The sequence below is a fragment of the Schistocerca nitens genome, chromosome 6 (genome assembly GCF_023898315.1).
Source record: "Schistocerca nitens isolate TAMUIC-IGC-003100 chromosome 6, iqSchNite1.1, whole genome shotgun sequence".
Taxonomy (NCBI): Eukaryota; Metazoa; Arthropoda; class Insecta; order Orthoptera; family Acrididae; genus Schistocerca; species Schistocerca nitens.
The window spans coordinates 135,497,418-135,520,762 of NC_064619.1; the positions used below are offsets into that span (position 1 = coordinate 135,497,418).

A 23,345-nucleotide genomic window follows, 5' to 3' on the forward strand; every position below is an offset into this window, starting at 1 on the left:
CTTTTGTATTTTTTCCTTGCGTGCTGAACTTGTTTATGGTAATCTATTCCGTTCAATACATTTTGCTCTTCGCGATGCTCTTCGGTTCTATTTGATCGGAAAATTCGTTTGGCTTGCAGCATTAAAAGTTCTGCGACGTAAGTTGCTCCATCTTATTGGCGGCTTTGCAGTGCAATAAACTGTGTCAATTCAACTCGATTGTATCGATTACGATACAATGTGCGATGCGAATAATAACAATTCAACTAAAAATGAGCAGTTGACTCACTCTGTTGTTACAGCATAACCGTCTGCCACTCCAAAACTCATAGTATTTCGTAGGCAAATCTGTAAAGTTGAGACAAAACAATGAAACCTAATTCATTTCATGAAACGACTGAGATAAACTTGCTATAAATCACGATTCGAATGGAAATAAACAACTGAACCAATTTTTCGTCATTATGTAACCGATCGTCTTGTTACACAGTTTGTCAATCAGCTGACAAACGACATTTGCGCATGTAGTAATGAAATGAAATTGAATTGGAAAATGGTTCAAATGGCTCTGAGCACTATGGGACTTAACATCTGAGGTCATCAGTCCCCTAGAACTTAGAACTACTTAAACCTAACTAACCTAAGGACATCACACACATCCATGCCCGAGGCAGGATTCGAACCTGCGACCGTAGCAGTCCCGCGGTTCCGGACTGAGCGCCTAGAACCGCACGGCCACCGCGGCCGACTTGAATTGGAACATAAATGAAATAACTACATTTGTTCGACAAATCACCAAAAAATATAAAAGTAAAAACAAATGTCATTTTATTTTAATGTAGCATGTATGCGTTTTTCCATATTTTTGTCCATATATTCCATATTTTTCAATAGAAAACATTCAACTGAGTTATTTCCATTTCGGGAGCATACCGCACAGAAGAAAACAAGAACCAATCAAATATGTCGTTCCTGTCGTCAGTTACGATCGATAGTGCGTAGAAAAATTATAATTTTTTGCAGTTTCTCCGATTTTTCCAACTTTCCTTTCTAACTGCCCCGAATCTTTTTCCTGATCTTTTTCAGGACCATAAAGAACAAAACAAAAAAAGAGTTACGCATATCCGTCATTCGAATCTTGAGCTATGGTCTTCAGGTCATACAAAAATCCCTTAGATAAAAGCACTTTCAAGTTTTCCAGATTTTTTCAACTCTCCGGCAAACTTTTCGACTTGCCCCTTACCTAAAAAAATTATGCGCACTATAACGGATATTTTTTTTTTAATAGCGAAATCGGTTTATCTGTTCTCAGTTGATGCGCTTACCAACGAACAGTATTTAATTTTTATTTACATAGATTTGTGTTTGGTTAACGAAACGCTTCGTCAGGCAATTAACATAGGCCACCCCAAATACAGCTAGAGCGATGCAACATGTCGATGTGGGGTTTTCGAGAATATCGAGAATGTTCTCGCGTACGCGAGTAATTTGTTATCATTTATAGCTGCCGAATGACATCGACTCTTTTTAACGGAAATATATACTTTTTTATTGTGACATTGGAAAGAGCGTTGGAAGAGGAGTTCAGCGGCACAACTCGTGTGAAACTGGGTCAAGTAGTAACGAGGCAACAGCCTCGCAAAATCACTGTTCCACTGTTCCACCACCACAAGATGATAGCCCACAAACGTCTGCCGTACTGAACGAAATGTAAGCAAGCTCGTAAATGAAGATGGGATTTGTGTGTCTACCTGTGCGCTTGGAGAGTACCAGTGTGCGCCCTTCTGTTGTAGCGGTCAGGTAATTTGCTCGTGGAATTATTTAGCCTTACATTGCATGGACGAAAGCGAGAACAACCGATATGGTTTTTGTTTATGGCGAATGTCATCAAACTGTTAGAGCAGCGGCGGTCGGTGTTTCAAAAGCTATAGTAAAAAGGACGACGGAATAGTTTATTTGGTAATGGTTGAGAGAAAGTGTGTGTGGCGGGGGTGCTGAGTATGGGAATTGTAGGGAGAGATCGAAGGTTGACGACAGTGAGCAGGTTCCATTGGATGTAGGTCGCAACAGTTAAGTAGAGATGAAGATGCCTGCACAAGACAGACTAGCGTTTAGAGTTGCATCACACTGATTTTCGCACGGAGGCTTCAATAATAACAGCAACAACACACAGCCCACATGTCACTGCGAAGTCGCTTAACCTGCAAGTGGTATCAGTTCAAGGATTGTTCTGACAGAACTACATTGCAATGCATCCCATCCTTTCCGTATTTCGCTCCATCTACGTCTTCATGACAATGAATTTCAAACAATGTTACAATTCTCCGAATGTTGCCAGGGGCAAATAATTCTTCGCAGTATATACGCCTTGTCAGCTGAAAATCTTTGCTGGCTGCGAGTAGTGTGGTCCTTTCAAGAATCGCATCATTGGTACCTGTTTTATTAATGGGATTCTACATGTTGTTGTTGTTGTGGTCTTCAATCCTGCGACTGGTTTGATGCAGCTCTCCATGCTTCTCTATCCTGTGCAAGCTTCTTCATCTCCCAGTACCTACTGCAACCTACATCCTTCTGAATCTACTTGGTGTACTCATCTCTTTGTCTCCCTCTACGATTTTTACCCTCCACGCTGCCCTCCAATGTTAATTTCTACATAGCCCCAAGTATTTCGAGTTCCTAACAGATCATTGTCGCAGTTATAGGAAGACATACCACTGGACGTAAAGCAATCCGTGCGGTGCCAAGATGATGTCCTGCCCATTCCGCAAAGGTAATTGCAAACCTTATCAACAAAACATTTGGAGGCCGTTGTACTGGTCGTTCGGAAAGCACTAAATTAACTGCGCGCTCACCCGACTTGACATCTCTCGACTTTTATCTGTGGGGGAAATTAAAACAAGAGTACTACAAGGAAACACCGGCGTCTTCCGAAGATATGAAATGCCGCTAACACAGGCCTTTGCTGCGATAAGTCGAGACGAAATTGTACGTGCTGTACTGCCTCTGCTGTAATTGCTGTATAGCATGTATCAGTGCTCAAGATCAGCGTTTTGAGCACTTGATATGACAGTCATAATGACAAACACACGATCTACTACAGGTTGATACAGAAGGTAACTGAAAGAAATGCGCAATGAGATGAAGAGAAATAACACTTTAATTCAAAGAGAATAAGTTCACAGGAGTGAATGCGATTTATGCTGGCCCCCTGGACATTACGGGCGGCGGTACCTGGTTCTTAATAGGGCGTGTGATCGTCACGGACGGCAGCGCATGCTCTGCAACGCGCTCTCATGCTCTCCACAGGGTTGGTGAGGAGTTCTTGAGGCAGGGCGTTCCATCCCTCCGTCCAGGCGCCTGACAACTGCTGCAATAGTCGAGGGGACGGGCAGCCCCGTCCATTCGCTGAATATTCTCTCGTTCCAAGAGATCCTCTATCTGCGCAGATCGATGCGGTCGCCCGTTGTCATCCATAAAAATGAAGTCAGGGCTGAATGCACCCTTGAAAAGTCGCACAGCGGGAAGGAGTACAGTGTCACAATAACGCTGACCGCTGAGTGTACCGTGTTGAAAGACTCGGAGGTCAGTACACCCGTGCAACATTACGCTTCCCCACACCGTAACATCTGGGCCATCAAGCCGATCTTGTTCTACAATGCTCGGTGTACCTTCACATGACGAGAGATGGGAACACACCATGCACCCAGGGACATTATCGAACATGATCGTTTTGGCAGCCCAAGTGTTACGGTGTGGGGATGCATAACGTAGCGTGGGCGTACTGATCTCCAAATCATTTTTAGATTTCCAGAAGGCTTTCGACACCGTTCCTCACAAGCGTCTTCTAGCCAAACCATGTGCCTATAGAATATCGCCTCAGTTGTAAGACTGGATTCGTGATTTCCTGTCAAAAAGGTCGCAAATCGTAGTAATAGCCGGAATGTCATCGAGTAAAACAGAAGTAATTTCCGGCGTTCCCCAAGGATGTGTTATAGACCCTCTACTGTTCCTGATTTATATTAACGACATAGGCGACAATCTGAGTAGCCGTCTTAGATTGTTTGGAGATGATGCTGCCATTTACCGCCTTGTAAAGTCATCAGATGACCAAAACGAATTGCAAAATGATTTAGGTAAGATAACTGTATGATGTGAAAAGTGGCAATTGACCCTGAATAAGAAAAGTGAGAAGTTATTTACATGAGTACTACAAGAAATCCGCTAAATTTCGATTACGCTATAAGTCATACAAATCTGACGGCTGTAGATTCAACTGAATACTTAGGGATTACAATTACAAATAACCTAAATTGGAACGATCACATAGATAGTGCTGTGGGTAGAGCAAACCAAAGACTGCGATTCATTGGCAGAACACTTAGAAAGTGCAACAGGGCTACTAAAGAGACTGCTTACACCACGCTTGTCCGCCCTATTCTGGAGTATTGCTGTGCGGTGTGGGATCCGCATCAGATGCGATTGACGGATGACATCCAAAAAGTTCAGATAAGGGCAGCACGTTTTATATTATTTCCAAATAGGGGAGATAGTGCCACAGACATGATACGTGAATTGAAGTGGCAATCATTAAAACAAAGGCGTTTTTCGTTGCGACGGGATCTTCTCAAAATTCCAAACACCATTTTTCTCCTCCTATTTCGAAAACATTCTGTTGGAACCCACCTACATAGGGAGAAATGATCATCACGATAAAGTAAGGGAAGTCAGGGGTCGCACAGAAAAAAATTAAGTGCTCGTTTTTCCCGCGCGCCGTTCGAGAGTGGAACGGTAGGGAGAACTTGAAGGTGGTCAATTGAACCCTCTGTCAGGCACCTAATTGTGAATAGCAGAGTAATCACGTAGATGTAGACGTAGATGTAGATCTTCTTCGAACAGGGTACACTCACTGATCAACGTTGCTGCGACACCGTGCTTCTTCACCATGTACGTCTTTTCAGGGGTCCATTCGGCCCTGACTTCATTTCTATGAACGACGGTGCGCTACATCGTCTGACTGGGCAGGTACAGGAGCTCTCGGAATGAGAGGGTGTTCGGCAAAGGCATTAGTCTGTCCGTTCCTCTGACTTGAACCCCATCGAATACGTGTGCGACGCACTGGGCAGACGTATTGCAGCACATCCACGTGCACCAACGATTGTGGACGCCGGTGGTGGAGGAGAGGTGCGCCCACCACAACAACTCCTTGTGGCCAGCATGGAGCGTGTCGCACACCAAGCATTGCCGTCCGTGGTGATCACGCACCCTACTGAGAACACTGTGCAGCCTTTTGTAATGTCCAGAGGACCATAATGAATCGCGGTGAGTTTAGTGCAATTGTAGTCCCTGAATAAAAGTGTTCGTCTCACTGTGTATTTCTTTACATCTCTATCTACATCTACATTCATACTCTGCAAGCCATCCAACGGTGTGTGGCGGAGGGCACTTTACGTGGCACTGTCATTACCTCCCTTTCCTGCTCCAGTCGCGTAAGGTTCGTGGGAAGAACGACTGCCGGAAAGCCTCCGTGCGCGATCGAATCTCTCTAATTTTACATTCGTGATCTTCTCGGTTGGTATAAGTAAGGAAAAGCAATATATTCGATACCTCATCCAGAAATGCACCCTCTCTAAACCTGGACAGCAAGCTACACCGCGATGCAGAGCGCCTCTCTCGCAGAGTCTGCCACTTGAGTTTGCTAAACATCTCCGTAACGCTATCACGCTTACCAAATAACCCCGTGACGAAACGCGCCGCTCTTCTTCGGACCTTCTCTATCTCCTCTGTCAACCCGACCTGGTACGGATCCCACACTGACGAGCAATTCTCAAGTACAGGTCGAACGAGTGTTTTGTATGCCACCTCCTTTGTTGATGGACTACATTTTCTAAGGACTCTCCCAATGAATCTCAACCTGGCACCCGCCTTCTTTAAGTTAGCTTCTGTACTAGACTGCAGCACTTCTTTCTATGTACGGTCCAAATTGCAGCGAGCTGTGTTCCTTGGCGGTGACATATCATACGAAAGTTGCTTTCGTCTTTAAATGTTGCACGCCAGTCTATATAAGAAATTATCACCCCAATTACAAAGCTGGCAAGATACTGCATACGATTTTTTTTATTTTTTATTTTTTACGGCGTCGGTGCTGTTCGGGACCAGCACTGTTTCGGTTAACGAATCCTTGCACAACACCACGGGCAGCTGCCGGGCGCAAGCAAGTCAGAGCGAGCGCCACGCCGCGGGTGCCCTGCGGCCACGTGACCGGTCCAGGGTGCGTGACGTCACGGGCCGGTCCCCGCAGACTTTCACTCTCGCTCCAGCAGCCGCAACCAGCAGCTGCCGGCCTGCCGAAAGCAGCTGCCAGCCCTCTTCATCTTTACCGATCGTCTGATCCCCGTAGCTGATCAGCTGCCATCTGACGTCTTGAAACAACTGCCACCGAGAAAGCCGTATTCGTGAAAACTAAACACGAGAGAAGAAACGACAAAGCAAGATTCCTAATGCAGGAGCAGATATACGCATTTGTTCACTGATAGTAAGGTTGGTAGCAAACTTCAACTTCTTACCAACCGATCTTGACTCGTGACCAGAGTACATGCGTTGTATCAGAGGACTTGAAACGAAGAAAACAAAACAAACACAACTAGTCACTCTTTTATCATTCGTTTAGATGCGTCTCTTGCTTCATCTTCAGTGGCTATACAAGCACTTAACATGTACACATTGCTATATGTATCCTGTTACCTCACACATAAATATTCGTGTATCTAATTGTCGTCATCGCCTGTGATAAAGAGGGAATGGAATAAAAATTGTTCTGTACGTTAGTAAACTGCGACGATTTAAATTAATTATCTATGATAATGTTAGTGCTTACTTGCACTGGAGGATCCAGTGAAGTATCGAGTTCAAACATTAGCAAACGTCATTTTTCACTCAATCTTCTTAAATCACTGACTGATGTACTGGCATTTCTATCTTATTTATTATTTACTTTAATTCTACAGTGGAGGTGTTTCACTCTGCTAATATTGATAAAAAATTAACGGCTAAGTTCGATATTAGTGCGGAAATAACAAAGGAAGATAAATTTTAATTTTTTCTTTGTTTCCTATGACCTAGAACCTGTACAGGAACCAGATTTGTAGTACCTTATCTCAGTGTGAGCACAGTATATTTATGATTACATACTGTTTTCTCCAGAGCTCTGAGGAGACACATGTGAACATTACGTTCACTTCCTCCGTTTTGCGGTACCGATCCTAGGTTTTGCGTAGAAGATTTCAGTGGCATTTCACATCTGATTTGTAACTAAATAGAAAGGAAAAAAATATTTACAGACAGAAACAAAGTTTTATTATTATTATTTTAGACTTACTTACTTTTTCGTGTCCGGAGATTTGTTTCAAAGCCTTTCAGCCCAATGTCGGGCCAAGTCCAATGTTTCTCTCTTCTCAAGCCATAGTTCGTCAAGGGTACACCTTGTGGGGCAGTTGGAACACTGTAGAAGGTGTTCCATATCGTGAACTTCACCACAGTCGCATTTGTTGTCTCCTTCGTCCTTGAAGCCCCATTTGACTAGGTTTGCTTTAACTGGTGCTACGCCTGTTCTGATGCGGTTCAGTGTTCTCCAAATCTTCCAGCTTGATGTACTGCCGCTGGGTATTTTTCGTGAGGCAGGGTAGTCTTTCGGAGGCTCGTTCAATTCACTAGTGAGAAATCTCTTGCGGGATTTAAGTCTGCTACGTCCACATGAAGAACCATGCAGCGTGTGGCGCTCGTCGAAAATCTGTTTAAATTTTTCTGTATGTTCGTGCGCAATTCTTCGGGATTCAGGAGATGAGAATCCAGCTGCTTTGTACACTCCTGGAAATGGAAAAAAGAACACATTGACACCGGTGTGTCAGACCCACCACACTTGCTCCGGACACTGCGAGAGGGCTGTACAAGCAATGATCACACGCACGGCACAGCGGACACACCAGGAACCGCGGTGTTGGCCGTCGAATGGCGCTAGCTGCGCAGCATTTGTGCACCGCCGCCGTCAGTGTCAGCCAGTTTGCCGTGGCATACGGAGCTCCATCGCAGTCTTTAACACTGGTAGCATGCCGCGACAGCGTGGACGTGAACCGTATGTGCAGTTGACGGACTTTGAGCGAGGGCGTATAGTGGGCATGTGAGAGGCCGGGTGGACGTACCGCCGAATTGCTCAACACGTGGGGCGTGAGGTCTCCACAGTACATCGATGTTGTCGCCAGTGGTCGGCGGAAGGTGCACCTGCCCGTCGACCTGGGACCGGACCGCAGCGACGCACGGATGCACGCCAAGACCGTAGGATCCTACGCAGTGCCGTAGGGGACCGCACCGCCACTTCCCAGCAAATTAGGGACACTGTTGCTCCTGGGGTATCGGCGAGGACCATTCGCAACCGTCTCCATGAAGCTGCGCTACGGTCCCGCACACCGTTAGGCCGTCTTCCGCTCACGCCCCAACATCGTGCAGCCCGCCTCCAGTGGTGTCGCGACAGGCGTGAATGGAGGGACGAATGGAGACGTGTCGTCTTCAGCGATGAGAGTCGCTTCTACCTTGGTGCCAATGATGGTCGTATGCGTGTTTGGCGCCGTGCAGGTGAGCGCCACAATCAGGACTGCATACGACCGAGGCACACAGGGCCAACACCCGGCATCATGGTGTGGGGAGCGATCTCCTACACTGGCCGTACACCACTGGTGATCGTCGAGGGGACACTGAATAGTGCACGGTACATCCAAACCGTCATCGAACCCATCGTTCTACCATTCCTAGACCGGCAAGGGAACTCGCTGTTCCAACAGGACAATGCACGTCCGCAATTATCCCGTGCCACCCAACGTGCTCTAGAAGGTGTAAGTCAACTACCCTGGCCAGCAAGATCTCCGGATCTGTCCCCCATTGAGCATGTTTGGGACTGGATGAAGCGTCGTCTCACGCGGTCTGCACGTCCAGCACGAACGCTGGTCCAACTGAGGCGCCAGGTGGAAATGGCATGGCAAGCCGTTCCACAGGACTACATCCAGCATCTCTACGATCGTCTCCATGGGAGAATAGCAGCCTGCATTGCTGCGAAAGGTGGATATACACTGTACTAGTGCCGACATTGTGCATGCTCTGTTGCCTGTGTCTATGTGCCTGTAGTTCTGTCAGTGTGATCATGTGATGTATCTGACCCCAGGAATGTGTCAATAAAGTTTCCCCTTCCTGGGACAATGAATTCACGGTGTTCTTATTTCAATTTCCAGGAGTGTATATTTTCCCAAGTGGAGTGGGTTTCATGCATCCTGTTGTTAGCCTGCATGTTTCATTAAGGACTGTAGTGACTTTTTTGGCATGTGTGGATCGAGACCATACAGGGCATGCATATTCTGCCGTGGAGAAGCAAAGTGCTTGAGCAGTTGTTCGTAATACAGTCGGACTAGCTCCCCATTTACTATTCGTCAGTTTTCTTAAAATATTGTTCCTGGCAGCAACTTTTTGGCAGGTTTTTTCACAGTGATATCTGTACGTCAGTGATCTATCCAGCACGACACCAAGGTATGTTGGTTTATCCGTATGGTCCAGTTTGTTGCCATTCCAGGTGACGTTCAGCTTCCTGTTTGCCTGTTTTGTGCGGAGGTGGAAAGCGCTAACCTGTGTCTTAGATGGATTTGGTTTGAGGGAGTTCTCCCTATAGTATTCAGATAGAAAAGCTAGGATGCACAGGATATGAATCATACGACACATTTGCACATGCAGTGAAGAAAGAATAAGAAATACGACAGTCATCTATCCTTTGTCTCACCTTGATATTGCACTTTCATTGTAAACATCAAGTAATCGTCTAAACAGACCACAAAAATTTCTAGTTATAATTATAGGTAATCAGTGGAATCGGAATTTCGAGGACGCAACTTTGTTAGTTGTCAACGTTTCAGTGCTTTCTTATCTACAAATTAGTAGCGCCGTTGTGGTAGTAATGACACTGGTGGGACCGTACATTGTGGGTTTGCGGCTTACGTGTTGGAAGAGAGTGTTCCGAAACGGTTCAGTCCGGCGACCGGTTTCTCCACGGCGGCGGCGGCGGCGGCGGCGGCGGCGGCGACCGGCCGCACAGCCTTGGACAGTCAGCCGCCCTGCCAACGCGCGGCCCAAACATCTCTGCCGGCTCCTGGGCTTCGACGCAGCTAACGTCACGTTACAACCACCTTTCCTTTGTTTCCTCCAAAACCACCCAGTTTCAGACGTACATTTCCTCGGATTAAATCAAAATATTATCAAATTCAGTGTTACATTTTCACTCTTTATACTCAAACGTCATATCATCAGCCAGTCCTATCACTTAATGATGTGGCCTCTTTGAGTCGGCGTGTAACAAAGCATCCCAATAAGATCTTCCATCTCTTCCGATGCTGAGCGTCCCGTTGCCAATTCAATCCCACTGTCTTCCTTATATCTCTGTCCCATCTGTCTGGTCGTCTTCCTCTAGGTCGTTTTTGGTAAATTGGGCTCCAGTCTAGGACCTGTTTAGACCATCTACCATCATTTGTTCGAGCAACATGACCAGCCCACTGCCATTTCAGTGGCCGTGCGGTTCTAGGCGCAACAGTCTGGAACCGAGCGACTGCTACGGTCGCAGGTTCGAATCCTGCCTCGGGCATGGATGTGTGTGATGTCCTTAGGTTAGTTAGGTTTAATTAGTTCTAAGTTCTAGGCGACTGATGACCTCAGAAGTTAAGTCGCATAGTGCTCAGAGCCATTTGAACCATTTGAACCATTCTTTCCATTATGTTGGCGTGTGTAAATACCATAGTATCGCGCTTCTGGATCTCTGTATTTTTATCGTGATGTTCTCATACTTCACGAAATAAATCTGTTCTACCAGCTGATCTGTAACAAATGGATGAACGTCGCATTTAGATTTAGGTCTCAGATTATAAAGCGTTTAAAGAAGATTCACTTTATATCACAAGTCTATATCTTCAACTCTTCAACATGAGTGAGTAGAGAAACTTGGGGTGAACTTTAACGGAAGCACAGAACTGCAAATTTTAATTTTCATAGGAAACATTCGGTTTACATTGGTCTGTTTTTTATATACGTGCATGTTGTGCAACCTTGGGCACCTTTTAGCATTACGTTTAGTATACAAGCTTTCACTTAGCTGAATGTGCCCCCCACAGGACGTAGTCACACTCGTCCCGTACTTCTGCAAAGCACGTCTGGCGTTACCGCATTTACCGTTGTACTACGTGGCTTCATAGTTCACCCCAAGTTGTGTGAAAAGTGTCTTTCACAAACCGTCACTCGAAAATCGCGTATCCTGGGATCGGGGACCGCGCAGGCCAATGGTGCAGCGCGGTATCCGCAAGTCCCGTTATGCTGTGCTGCACTCTGGACGAAAATCAGCTCGCTCGGCTATAAATGAATTACGCCTGTTGAGACGGAGAATCGAAGCTCCTTTTGTTGCTGTGTTGTCGCCACCCCTACACGACGCACAATGGGTAATGGACGAGCGAGAGGCCGAGCTGGCTTCACCAGGCAGACCCGCTCCGGCGACCACACGAACCGATAACCTACAACTGGCACCAAGACAAAGTTTTGGTCATATGGAACTACACTCCTGGAAATTGAAATAAGAACACCGTGAATTCATTGTCCCAGGAAGGGGAAACTTTATTGACACATTCCTGGGGTCAGATACATCACATGATCACACTGACAGAACCACAGGCACATAGACACAGGCAACAGAGCATACACAATGTCGGCACTAGTACAGTGTATATCCACCTTTCGCAGCAATGCAGACTGCTATTCTCCCATGGAGACGATCGTAGAGATGCTGGATGTAGTCCTGTGGAACGGCTTGCCATGCCATTTCCACCTGGCGCCTCAGTTGGACCAGCGTTTGTGCTGGACGTGCAGACCGCGTGAGACGACGCTTCATCCAGTCCCAAACATGCTCAATGGGGGACAGATCCAGAGATCTTGCTGGCCAGGGTAGTTGACTTACACCTTCTAGAGCACGTTGGGTGGCACGGGATACATGCGGACGTGCATTGTCCTGTTGGAACAGCAAGTTCCCTGCCGGTCTAGGAATGGTAGAACGATGGGTTCGATGACGGTTTGGATGTACCGTGCACTATTCAGTGTCCCCTCGACGATCACCAGTGGTGTACGGCCAGTGTAGGAGATCGCTCCCCACACCATGATGCCGGGTGTTGGCCCTGTGTGCCTCGGTCGTATGCAGTCCTGATTGTGGCGCTCACCTGCACGGCGCCAAACACGCATACGACCATCATTGGCACCAAGGCAGAAGCGACTCTCATCGCTGAAGACGACACGTCTCCATTCGTCCCTCCATTCACGCCTGTCGCGACACCACTGAAGGCGGGCTGCACGATGTTGGGGCGTCAGCGGAAGACGGCCTAACGGTGTGCGGGACCGTAGCCCAGCTTCATGGAGACGGTTGCGAATGGTCCTCGCCGATACCCCAGGAGCAACAGTGTCCCTAATTTGCTGTGACGTGGCGGTGCGGTCCCCTACGGCACTGCGTAGGATCCTACGGTCTTGGCGTGCATCCGTGCGTCGCTGCGGTCCGGTCCCAGGTCGACGGTCACGTGCACCTTCCGCCGACCACTGGCGACAACATCGATGTACTGTGGAGACCTCACGCCCCACGTGTTGAGCAATTCGGCGGTACGTCCACCCGGCCTCCCGCATGCCCACTATACGCCCTCCGTCAACTGCACATACGGTTCACGTCCACGCTGTCGCGGCATGCTACCAGTGTTAAAGACTGCGATGGAGCTCCGTATGCCACGGCAAACTGGCTGACACTGACGGCGGCGGTGCACAAATGCTGCGCAGCTAGCGCCATTCGACGGTCAACACCGCGGTTCCTGGTGTGTCCGCTGTGCCGTGCGTGTGATCATTGCTTGTACAGCCCTCTCGCAGTGTCCGGAGCAAGTATGGTGGGTCTGACACACCGGTGTCAATGTGTTCTTTTTTCCATTTCCAGGAGTGTATATGGCTATAGAGACCTTTTCAAGACTCACACATCTGTGATGTGTACATGCCGACTGAAACGACGGATGAAAATTTGTACCAAGGCTAGGATTCAAACCTGGGTTTTCCGTTCACGCTAACAACTACGCCACCCTGTAAAAGTGGCTTCGCACTACTGCGTGGACTGCTCTAGGACGCTTCGCTCCTCTGTCCACATCCCCATTCACGCCTCTGCCCACTTTGGTTCAAATGGTTCAAATGGCTCTGAGCACTATGGGACTCAACATCTTAGGTCATAAGTCCCCTAGAACTTAGAACTACTTAAACCTAACTAACCTAAGGACATCACACACATCCATGCCCGAGGCAGGATTCGAACCTGCGACCGTAGCAGCCTCGCGGTTCCGGACTGCAGCGCCAGAACCGCACGGCCACCGCGGCCGGCCCCACTTTGGTGTTCCTCCTAAATCCGAACAGCATTGTAGAGGCTCTTCAACTGTACTGGCATAGCACTTCAGCATCGAACGACACGGGGAATCCTGCCTGAAACCCAGGTTTAGGTGCTGTAATCAAACGGAACTGCATGGCTTCAGAGACCTTTTCAAGTCTCTGGAGAGCCTCTGGCATTCTGTTCGAGGTTAGGGGCGGTACCAAGTGAGCTGAGACTCGAATAGGAATTTGGATTGAGGAGGGGGGAATGTTAGGCTAGTCTGTTCAGTTGTGCAAAGCCACTGTACCAGACTGGCGTAGCAGCCAGCGCACTTGCCTCGTGAGCAGGAGATCCGGGTCTCGACCTTCGTACAAATTTCCATTCGTCTTTTCAGTCTGCATATAAACTTTTGGGTTTGATGAGTAAGTTAAAATTTACCCCAAGTTTCTATCTCCATTACCGAAGAAGATACACTTTCATGAACCCGGATGAGTCTTTCTGAAATTTCCTGCACGTTCAAGAGATGGTCCACAACTGTGGTTCCGATTTCATCGCTGTCTCCTCAAACATCCTCTCAGTTTTGCTGTTCAGGCTGCAATCACTCCATAACGACGGCTTCCCAATTGCTTTCCGGGCTGCACTGGACTCATAGAGGAACGAACGGCCACCTGCGGCCTCAGAGAATGCGCCGTACTCCGGAAATTGCTGCGAGGTACTAAATTCCTCATGAAGCAGCGGAGAGAAAACAGCGACACTCTAACTCTAGTGATTCACTCTTGCTTGGAACTTGGTCCGGATGAGCAAGCCCGTGGTATCTGCTACTCGTCCGAGTCGCTGACTGTCAATACCTAACCGAGACGGTGCAGTGGGCGTTCGTCAACTAAAACACACTCTCCTAGAACAACACCGACAGTTGCCGAGACGTACAAGTCTTGCGGTGTTAGCAGTGTGGCCGGCCGAAGTGGCCGAGCGGTTCTAGGAGCTTCAGTCTGGAACCGCGCGACCGCTACCGTCGCAGGTTCGAATCCTGCCTCGGGGATGGATGTGTGTGATGTCCTTAGGTTAGTTAGGTTTAAGTAGTTCTAAGTTCTATGGGACTGATGACCTCGAAGTTAAGTCCCATAGTGCTCAGAGCCATTTTGTTAGCCGTATAAACTCGAAAATGCGTGATGAATCGATGGTCTTAGAAAATAATAATAAATAAATAAAGGTCACAGAACTGTGGCAGACCATAAAAAGTTAAATAAGGTCAACAATATAACAAGGTACTTTAGCGTGTTCCGTGCGGAACCAGGTTGTTTTCAAGGTTTCGATCCCTTCAGCATGTCATTCATTTCTAGTAGCACTCTCCGTTGAAACAAATACTTGCAGAATCGTGTATTGTGTTAGACATTATAGGTTCATAAGCACTTCACTGCATTTATCACAGTACGCAAGAAGACAAGCGCTTCCGCTATCATTTACAATACTGTACAAGGTGAAGACAACTTTCCACGTGATAAGTGATCTATTTAGTGGCAACCATAAATGAACGTCAGGTAGACCTAAAAGACCTCCATCAATTATTGCGGAGGGATTTGAAAAACTGAAATTAAGTTGCTAATGAAAATTATGCCTTTTCAATGAAAACCAGCTGCTACTAAATGAACAAAATGTACCAGCAAGTCCTTTTAGGATTATTGATTGTCTCTGATAAATATCTTTTATTCAACATATTGCTGAGTAATTGTCATATGTCTCTATGAATTTTTTATTCGGGTTAGTCAGTACTAAAATATCCTCTGAGAAACATCGCGTTAATTTACAACATTAACTCAGGGAGATAACTGGAAAAGTTGGAGAGTGTATACAAAAGGGGGTCACATAGACTGATAAATTGTCTAAAATAGGACGGACTTCGAACTAGGTTGTGTGCTACATGTATTAAAATATTCGTTTCCCTTGGATACCGTGGAGTGGGGTCTCTGGGATGTGGAAAACAGTCAAAGATGTACATTTAATTTAGCTGCAATGCAATGAGATATTCTGCGGTTCTAATACTGATTATAATTTAATGTACAACATAAATTTTAAGAGTTTCTGCGAATATACTCTCCATTGCTGTAGGAATTGCTCGACGGAAAGCTCTCTGTTTGTTTTAAATTTCACAATATTACCCACAAGACATTTCTCATTGGCCAGAATGCTGTGCTGGATGAGCAGGCTAACAGTACAGGATTCAACTACAGATGTGTCTGCACGTTATCCTCCCAACTAAGAGACTTACTGCAAATAAAGTCAAAGAAATTGATTCTGAACATGATTGCACACGGCACAGTGATGCCTACTGCAGGAAATCTACAGTAACGACGATGAACAGGAAGGTGCCCTGTCGTGCCGAAATATGAAGGTTGGTTTTACACCTGAGTCACCAACTCTGCATTCTTAATGAGTCAGGAGACCTTTCAACTCTAGCCAGTTTGTCATCAGCCCTGCGGAAGAAGACGTATGACTTTCCTCATCGTCAACACTTAAATGATCAACCCAAGACTACAAAGAACCAGCACAGAACAATTAACGCTTGATATTCGTTAACCCTTTATATTGCGTAGTATTACTTTTTTTTTAATTTTTCTATTGGAATTTGGAGCACATACCATGCTGACACCTCCTTATCATGCGAGAGGTTAAAAAATAACTGACTAAGGATTCACGGAGTACGTAGGAAGTGATGTTGTTGTTGTTGTGGTCTTCAGTCCTGAAACTGGTTTGATGCAGCTCTCCATGCTACTCTATCCTGTGCAAGCTTCTTCATCTCCCAGTACCTACTGCAACCTACATCCTTCTGAATCTGCTTAGTGTATTCATCTCTTGGTCTCCCCCTACGACTTTTACCCTCCACGCTGCCCTCCAATACTAAATTGGTGATCCCTTGATGCCTCAGAACATGTCCTACCAACCGATCCCTTCTTCTGGTCAAGTTGTGCCACAAACTCCTCTTCTCCCCAATCCTATTCAGTACTTCCTCATTAGTTATGTGATCTACCCATCTAATCTTCAGCATTCTTCTGTATCACCACATTTCGAAAGCTTCTATTCTCTTCTTGTCCAAACTATTTACCGTCCATGTTTCACTTCCATACATGGCTACACTCCATACAAATACTTTCAGAAATGACTTCCTGACACTTAAATCTATACTCGATGTTAACAAATTTCTCTTCTTCAGAAACACTTTCCTTGCCATTGCCAGTCTACATTTTATATCCTCTCTACTTCGACCATCATCAGTTATTTTGCTCCCCAAATAGCAAAACTCCTTTACTACTTTAAGTGTCTCATTTCCTAATCTAATACCCTCAACATCACCCGACTTAATTCGACTACATTCCATTATCCTCGTTTTGCTTTTGTTGATGTTCATCTTATACCCTCCTTTCAAGACACTGTCCATTCCGTTCAACTGCTCTTCCAAGTCCTTTGCTGTCTCTGACAGAATTACAATGTCATCGGCGAACCTCAAAGTTTTTATTTCTTCTCCATGGAAGTGATAGCATATTGTAATTACACATTATGGCAACTGGTAATAAATGTAATTCTTTAAATTACTGAAGAAAAAAAAAGGCGAACAGCAGTACAAATGCACTAATTTGCTTACCATCACATCGGCAGCTGTGTTGCCTCCAGTGGAATAATGGTCAAGTGTAGAAGAAAAGAGAATGAAATATCGGTCGTAAACTTGTTACAAAAATTACATCAGCATTTGCTTTGCATTATTTAATGAAACAACTAAAAAACTAATTTAGGATTTGGCGTGAGTTAAAAATGACAAGCAAGAATGCAACACAAAATCCTCAATTGACTGCAGAATTATTTCGGCTGCTCTAGGGTCCAAGGGCAGGCAACCTATATGACACTCGTTGAGTGGGGTTGCCTGCCGTCAAGCGCCAGAGCAGCTGCGCATCACCACTCGGCGGAACGGGGATCGAAGTCTCTGTCAGGCACACGTCTAACGTGCTCAACAAAGCTGCGTGGGTGTCATCGAGGGCACCCACGCATTGGTGGGTCTTAGAAGAACCCCTTGTCATGTTATTCGCACACGTGTTAATGTTGCGCCCTGCTGTGATTATGTCACAGCTGAAAAAACGTAAGCACACTTTACATCTTCGGATCACGTTCAGATTTTATCGAATGGTTTTGAACGATCTATAGGGCTTCCACCCCGCAGACCAGAGCAAAACCTGCGGTCGCACTACACACCAAAGAGGTCAGATCATGTTTAATAGGGTAGCAGTCCCACGATGTCCTTAGGGTAAGGATGAATCGTCTAGGGAGTGTTAGTGGTGTCGAACGCTGTGGAGAACGTCGTCCTCTTGCTCGTCCCACTGCGAACTGTCGTTTTCGACCGCGAAATGTGTGAGAATCAACGCTCCAAGGGAAGGGGTGGATCCACTGACGCTCTTTATGTTACCTTCTCAGGGCTTTTCGTGGAGATTCTGAGCGGTGGTGTGTGTGAAATGTTTTCCTCGGTAATCCAATAGAAAACTGGGTGATCTCAACACTGACAAGGGAACCTCCCCATCGCACCCCCCTCAGATTTAGTTATAAGTTGGCACAGTGGATAGGCCTTGAAAAACTGAACACATATCAATCCAGAAAACAGGAAGAAGTTGTGTGGAACTATGAAAAAAATAAGCAAAATATACAAACTGAGTAGTCCATGTGCAAGATAAGCAACATCAAGGATAATGTGAGCTCAGGAGCGCCGTGGTCCCGTGGTTAGCGTGAGCAACTGCGGAACGAGGGGATCTTGGTTCAAGTCTCCCTCGAGTCAAAAGTTTACCTTCTTTATTTTCGCAAAGTTACGATCTGTCCGTTCATTGACGTCTCTGTTCACTGTAGTAAGTTTAGTGTCTGTGTTTTGCGACCGCACCGCGAAACCGTGCGATTAGTAGATGAAAGAACGTGCCTCTCCAATGGGAACCGAAAACATTTGATCGCAACCGATTCCTCCACAGGAAAACATGTCTGATATATTCTATACGACACTGGTGACGGCGTGTGCGTCACATGACAGGAATATGTTGTCGACACATCTAACTTGTACACTTGGCGAATGGGTAAAAAGATTCTTCTACCTTGCCCGATTTAGGTTTTCTAGTGGCTGTGATAATCACTCTCAAAAAAGTGATGAAAACATAAGAGTTTGTCACATAAACTGAAAATAAAAAGTTAAACTTTTCACTCGAGGGCAGACTTGAACCAAGGATCTCTCATTCCGCAGCTGCTCACGCTAACCACCGGACCATGGCGCTCCTTAGCTCACAATAACCTTGACTTGCCTATCTTGCACATGGACTACTCAGTTTGTATATTTTGCTTATTTTTTTTTCATAGTTCCACACAACTTCTTCCTGTTTTCTCGATTGATCTGTGTTCAGTTTTTCAAGGCCTATCCACTGTGCCAACTTATAACTAAATCTGAGGAGGGTGCGATGGGGAGGTTCCCTTGTGAGTATCGCGGTTCTGACCTCCATCGCAGGGGCAACAAGAGACGTGTTATTGGAGAGCGTTACCCTTGCAGAAACGCAATGACTGTTCTTTATGCAAGCCGGAGCACCAGCCTAATTTCTTCAGGACAGTACGTCTCCGCCATGTTTCATGGGCGACATATTGGTCAAAGCGGTCCGGTAGCATGGCCACCCCTTTCACCGGACTTGAATTCGTTAGGTTTCTGGCAATGGGGACATTTGAGGCATCGGTGTACGCCCAACCCATCGACAATGTGCACACATCAAAGGAGCATGTGACCAAAACATTTGAGGCAATCCGAATCGAGCCAGGTGTATTTGAAAGAGTCGTGATCCACTGAGGAGAAGGGTTGACGGATGTGTCAGGATGCGTAGTTATTACTTGCAGCTCACACTACGGGCCGGCCGGGGTGGCCGAGCGGTTCTAGGCGCTACAGTCTGGAACCGCGCGACCGCTACGGTAACAGGTTCGAATACTGCCTCGGGCATGGATGTGTGTGATGTCTTAGGTTAGTTAGGTTTAAGTAGTTCTAAGTTCTAGGAGACTGATGGCCTTAGAAGTTAAGTCCCATAATGCTCAGGGCCATTTGAACCAATCTGACTACGGTGCCAGCTTCTACATAACAGAGAGATTAGAATGAGAGGACAGATTGGTCCATATCTCAACAGGCATTAGTTTCCTGACACATCGTTATAGCAACTTTTCTCATAGTTTTCATCAATACTATCTCCTCTAGGAGCCTACATTTGTGTATAATTGACGGCTAGTGTGTAGAAAGAACCACCGCCGATACGCCTTCGTTGAGTTCTAATTTGACTAATATTGTCGTCTTGAGAATTATGTCACACGTGAAAGGTGAGTTGAAAGTATTAATGCGTTTCTTGACTCGTACTGGGAAGTACAAGTTCGGTCTAAACCTGGCGCACAACGCATTTCCTGTGGCGTCTTCCAATGAATTTCGTTGAGAACTTCTCTGACGTTTTCATGCTGACTTCCAAACGACGCCCTACATGAACCTCGAGTACTGCTTCTTTGGTTTCGAGTGTCTTCTGTCAGGTGTAATACTATGCTTATTCCTAACGCCTACCTCCACGGTAGCTGAGAAGGCGAATGTCTTGTATACATGTACACAGTGACCGAATAATAATTTGGACGCTGCACAAAGGTAGTTTGACAGCGAATTTTGTTCAGTTGGTGAATTAGCTTTTTTATGTGATCTTGGTATTTAGAACATTCGCATAATATTTTGGCTTCTGCCTCCAGATCTTTGTGGCTTGATAGACGTAATGGAGAATTGTTCGCGTCGTACAGAAAACCTCTCTCATACGAGATGCTACTTTTAAATCAGTACCAAAAATTATTAGGAATAGTTTTATTGTTTCTCAAAACATTCGCCTTTAACATTCATCCTTTTTCATGCTTTAGAACGAATTCTGGAAACTTTTTAGCTCTCACGTTGGTTTTGCAAGGATTCAACAGCCTTTCGAGATGACGAAAATCACCGTCCACACATCTTGTGTTTGACGCTAGGGAGCAAAAAAAAAAAAAGTCGCTAGACGATAAATTATGTAAGTAAAGGCACTGAGGCAATACTACAGATATCTTTTAACGTTCATTGCAAACAGGGTACCCGGCAGTTTTCGGATCTACCATATTTCAGCATTAGCAAATGACAAATTTTAGGACAATAGTGATGTCACGTCTCAACAGCGCCTCCTGGTGGCCATTTGTAAAAACATATGACGTGGCACTCGTAAAATGTGCAGCTAGAGAGCAAGCACCGAGTCTTGAGGTAATGTGTGGTTTAACACCTCACCAACCATGATGAAGTAGATATTGATCACCCTTTGGAATTTTTATATGAAGTTTCAGCATATGTTGCTATTCCTTCCATCTTTTTGAATTAGCTTTAGTGTCCTCATTTTTACCACTTTCTTTGCGTTGTCGCTTTGCCTTTCTTTATTCAATGTAGCTTCGCTTTCATAGGCGAAGCTGATCTGTCCAACATAGTTGCGCTAGTCGGTGTCCTCTTCGGCTGAGATCGCGTATCTTTAGGTTACGCGATCTCTCAGTTGTTTCGTAGCAGACTGCAGCGGCCTCTTCAAACAATTGTTTCGGCTTCTGTGAAGTCTGGCTGCATGCCAGGAGCTTCGATGGGGTAGTCCCTTGGTAGATGCGCCGCCCATTTAAGCGACGTGTTTTGCACCGTTTGTAAGCGTTACAGGTTGTCAGGCACGATGTTCACCCATACGACTGCAACGACATTCCGGTGCTTGCAGTACGAGGATATTGAAGACCACGGTTCCAAGGTGCTCTGGCACTGAAGAGGTTGGGTTGGGCTTAGCGCCGAGTAGCGCATCCTCAGCCTACGCAGTGCATTTCCTCGAACCTCTGCCAGTCGTCCAGCGAGAGGGCCAGATATTTTGCGGTGGCGCTCCACGGTACAGGATCATCCCCATTGCAGGCAGGTTCGCTGCGATCTTCCGACGCGGAGAAGTGATAGCCTGACATTTCGGTGCGTTGTACGCTAATCGCCACTGCGTCGCCCGTGCTTCCAGAACGTTTGCTACGGCCTGTAGTCGGCGCTGGGCCTTCAAGCTGCGACACAACCGTATCGTCCGCGCACAGGGCTACACGGTAGATCGGCCGTATACGAGGAGTATAGCTCTTGACTGGACCGAAAACCGACCCTTGCGGCAACTGGTGATCAGTCGTCCCAGCATACGGATTGGGTTCGAAGATATGTGTCTGGCTCAAAGACTTTTTAAGCAATAAAACCCAGTACGTTGTCCTAACCTTACGACTTATCTTAGAAGAAAGATTAAGAAAAGGCAAACCTACGTTTCTAGCATTTGCAGACTTAGAGAAAGCTTTTGACAATGTTGACTGGAATACTCTCTTTCACATTCTAAAGGTGGCAGGGGTAAAATACAGGGAGCGAAAGGCTATTTACAATTTGTACAGAAACCAGATGGCAGTTATAAGAGCCGAGGGGCATGAAAGGGAAGCAGTGGTTGGGAAAGGAGTGAGACAGGGTTGTAGCCTCTCCCTGATGTTATTCAATCTGTATATCGAGCAAGCAGTAAAGGAAAAAAAAGAAAAATTCGGAGAAGGTATTAAAATTCATGGAGAAGAAGTAAAAACTTTGAGGTTCGCCGATGACATTGTAATTCTGTCAGAGACAGCAAAGGACTTGGAAGAGCAGTTGAACGGAATGGACAGTGTCTTGAAAGGAGGATATAAGATGAACATCAACAAAAGCAAAACGAGGATAATGGAATGTAGTCGAATTAAGTCGGGTGATGTTGAGGGTATTAGATTAGGAAATGAGACACTTAAAGTAGTAAAGGAGTTTTGCTATTTAGGGAGTAAAATAACTGTTGATGGTCGAAGTATAGAGGATATAAAATGTAGACTGGCAATGGCCAGGAAATCGTTTCTGAAGAAAAGAAATTTGTTAACATCGAGTATAGATTTAAGTATCAGGAAGTCGTTTCTGAAAGTATTTGTATGGAGTGTAGCCATGTATGGAAGTGAAACATGGACGATAACTAGTATGGACAAGAAGAGAATAGAAGCTTTCGAAATGTGGTGCTACAGAAGAATACTGAAGATAAGGTGGGTAGATCACGTAACTAATGAGGAGGTATTGAATAGGATTGGGGAGAAGAGAAGTTTGTGGCACAACTTCACTAGAAGAAGGGATCGGTTGGTAGGATATGTTTTGAGGCATCAAGGGATCACAAATTTAGCATTGGAGGGCAGCGTGGAGGGTAAAATTCGTAGAGGGAGACCAAGAGATGAATACACCAAGCAGATTCAGAAGGATGTAGGTTGCAGTAGGTACTGGGAGATGAAAAGCTTGCACAGGATAGAGTAGCATGGAGAGCTGCATCAAACCAGTCTCAGTACTGAAGACCACAACAACAACAACAACAACAACGTTGTCCTAGACGGCAAGTATTGATTAGCGACGAGGACATTGTCAGGAGTGCCTCAGGACTGTTCTTGTTCTCTGTACACATAAATGATCAGACGGACGCGGTGAGCAGCGATTTGCAACTGTTTGCTGATGACACTGTAGTGTACTCTAGGATGATGCAGGATGGCTTAGAAAGCAGTTCTGTTTGGTGTATGAGTGGAAGGTTGCGCTAAATATTGGAAAATGTAAGCTAATGCAGATGAGTAGAAAAAATAATCACCTAATGTTTCAATACAGTGGCAGTGATGAGCTATTTGACACAGTCGCGTTGATATCTAGGCGCAACGTTGCGAAACTATGTGAATTGGTACGAGCACCTAAGGTTTGTAGCAGGGAAGGCGAATGCGCGGCTTCAGTTCGCTGAAGACATTCGATTAAGACGCGAGTACGGAAATGCTCAGTAAATTCAGATCGGAATCCCTG

At 46.0% G+C, this 23,345-nt stretch overlaps 1 protein-coding gene across 2 annotated transcripts in view; it reads left to right on the plus strand.

Annotated features, from left to right (window-relative positions):
* Positions 1-23,345, plus strand: part of LOC126262294 (chitin synthase chs-2) — a 380,478-nt gene that overhangs the window by 21,167 nt on the left and 335,966 nt on the right. The gene's annotated exons all lie outside the window — the stretch shown is intronic.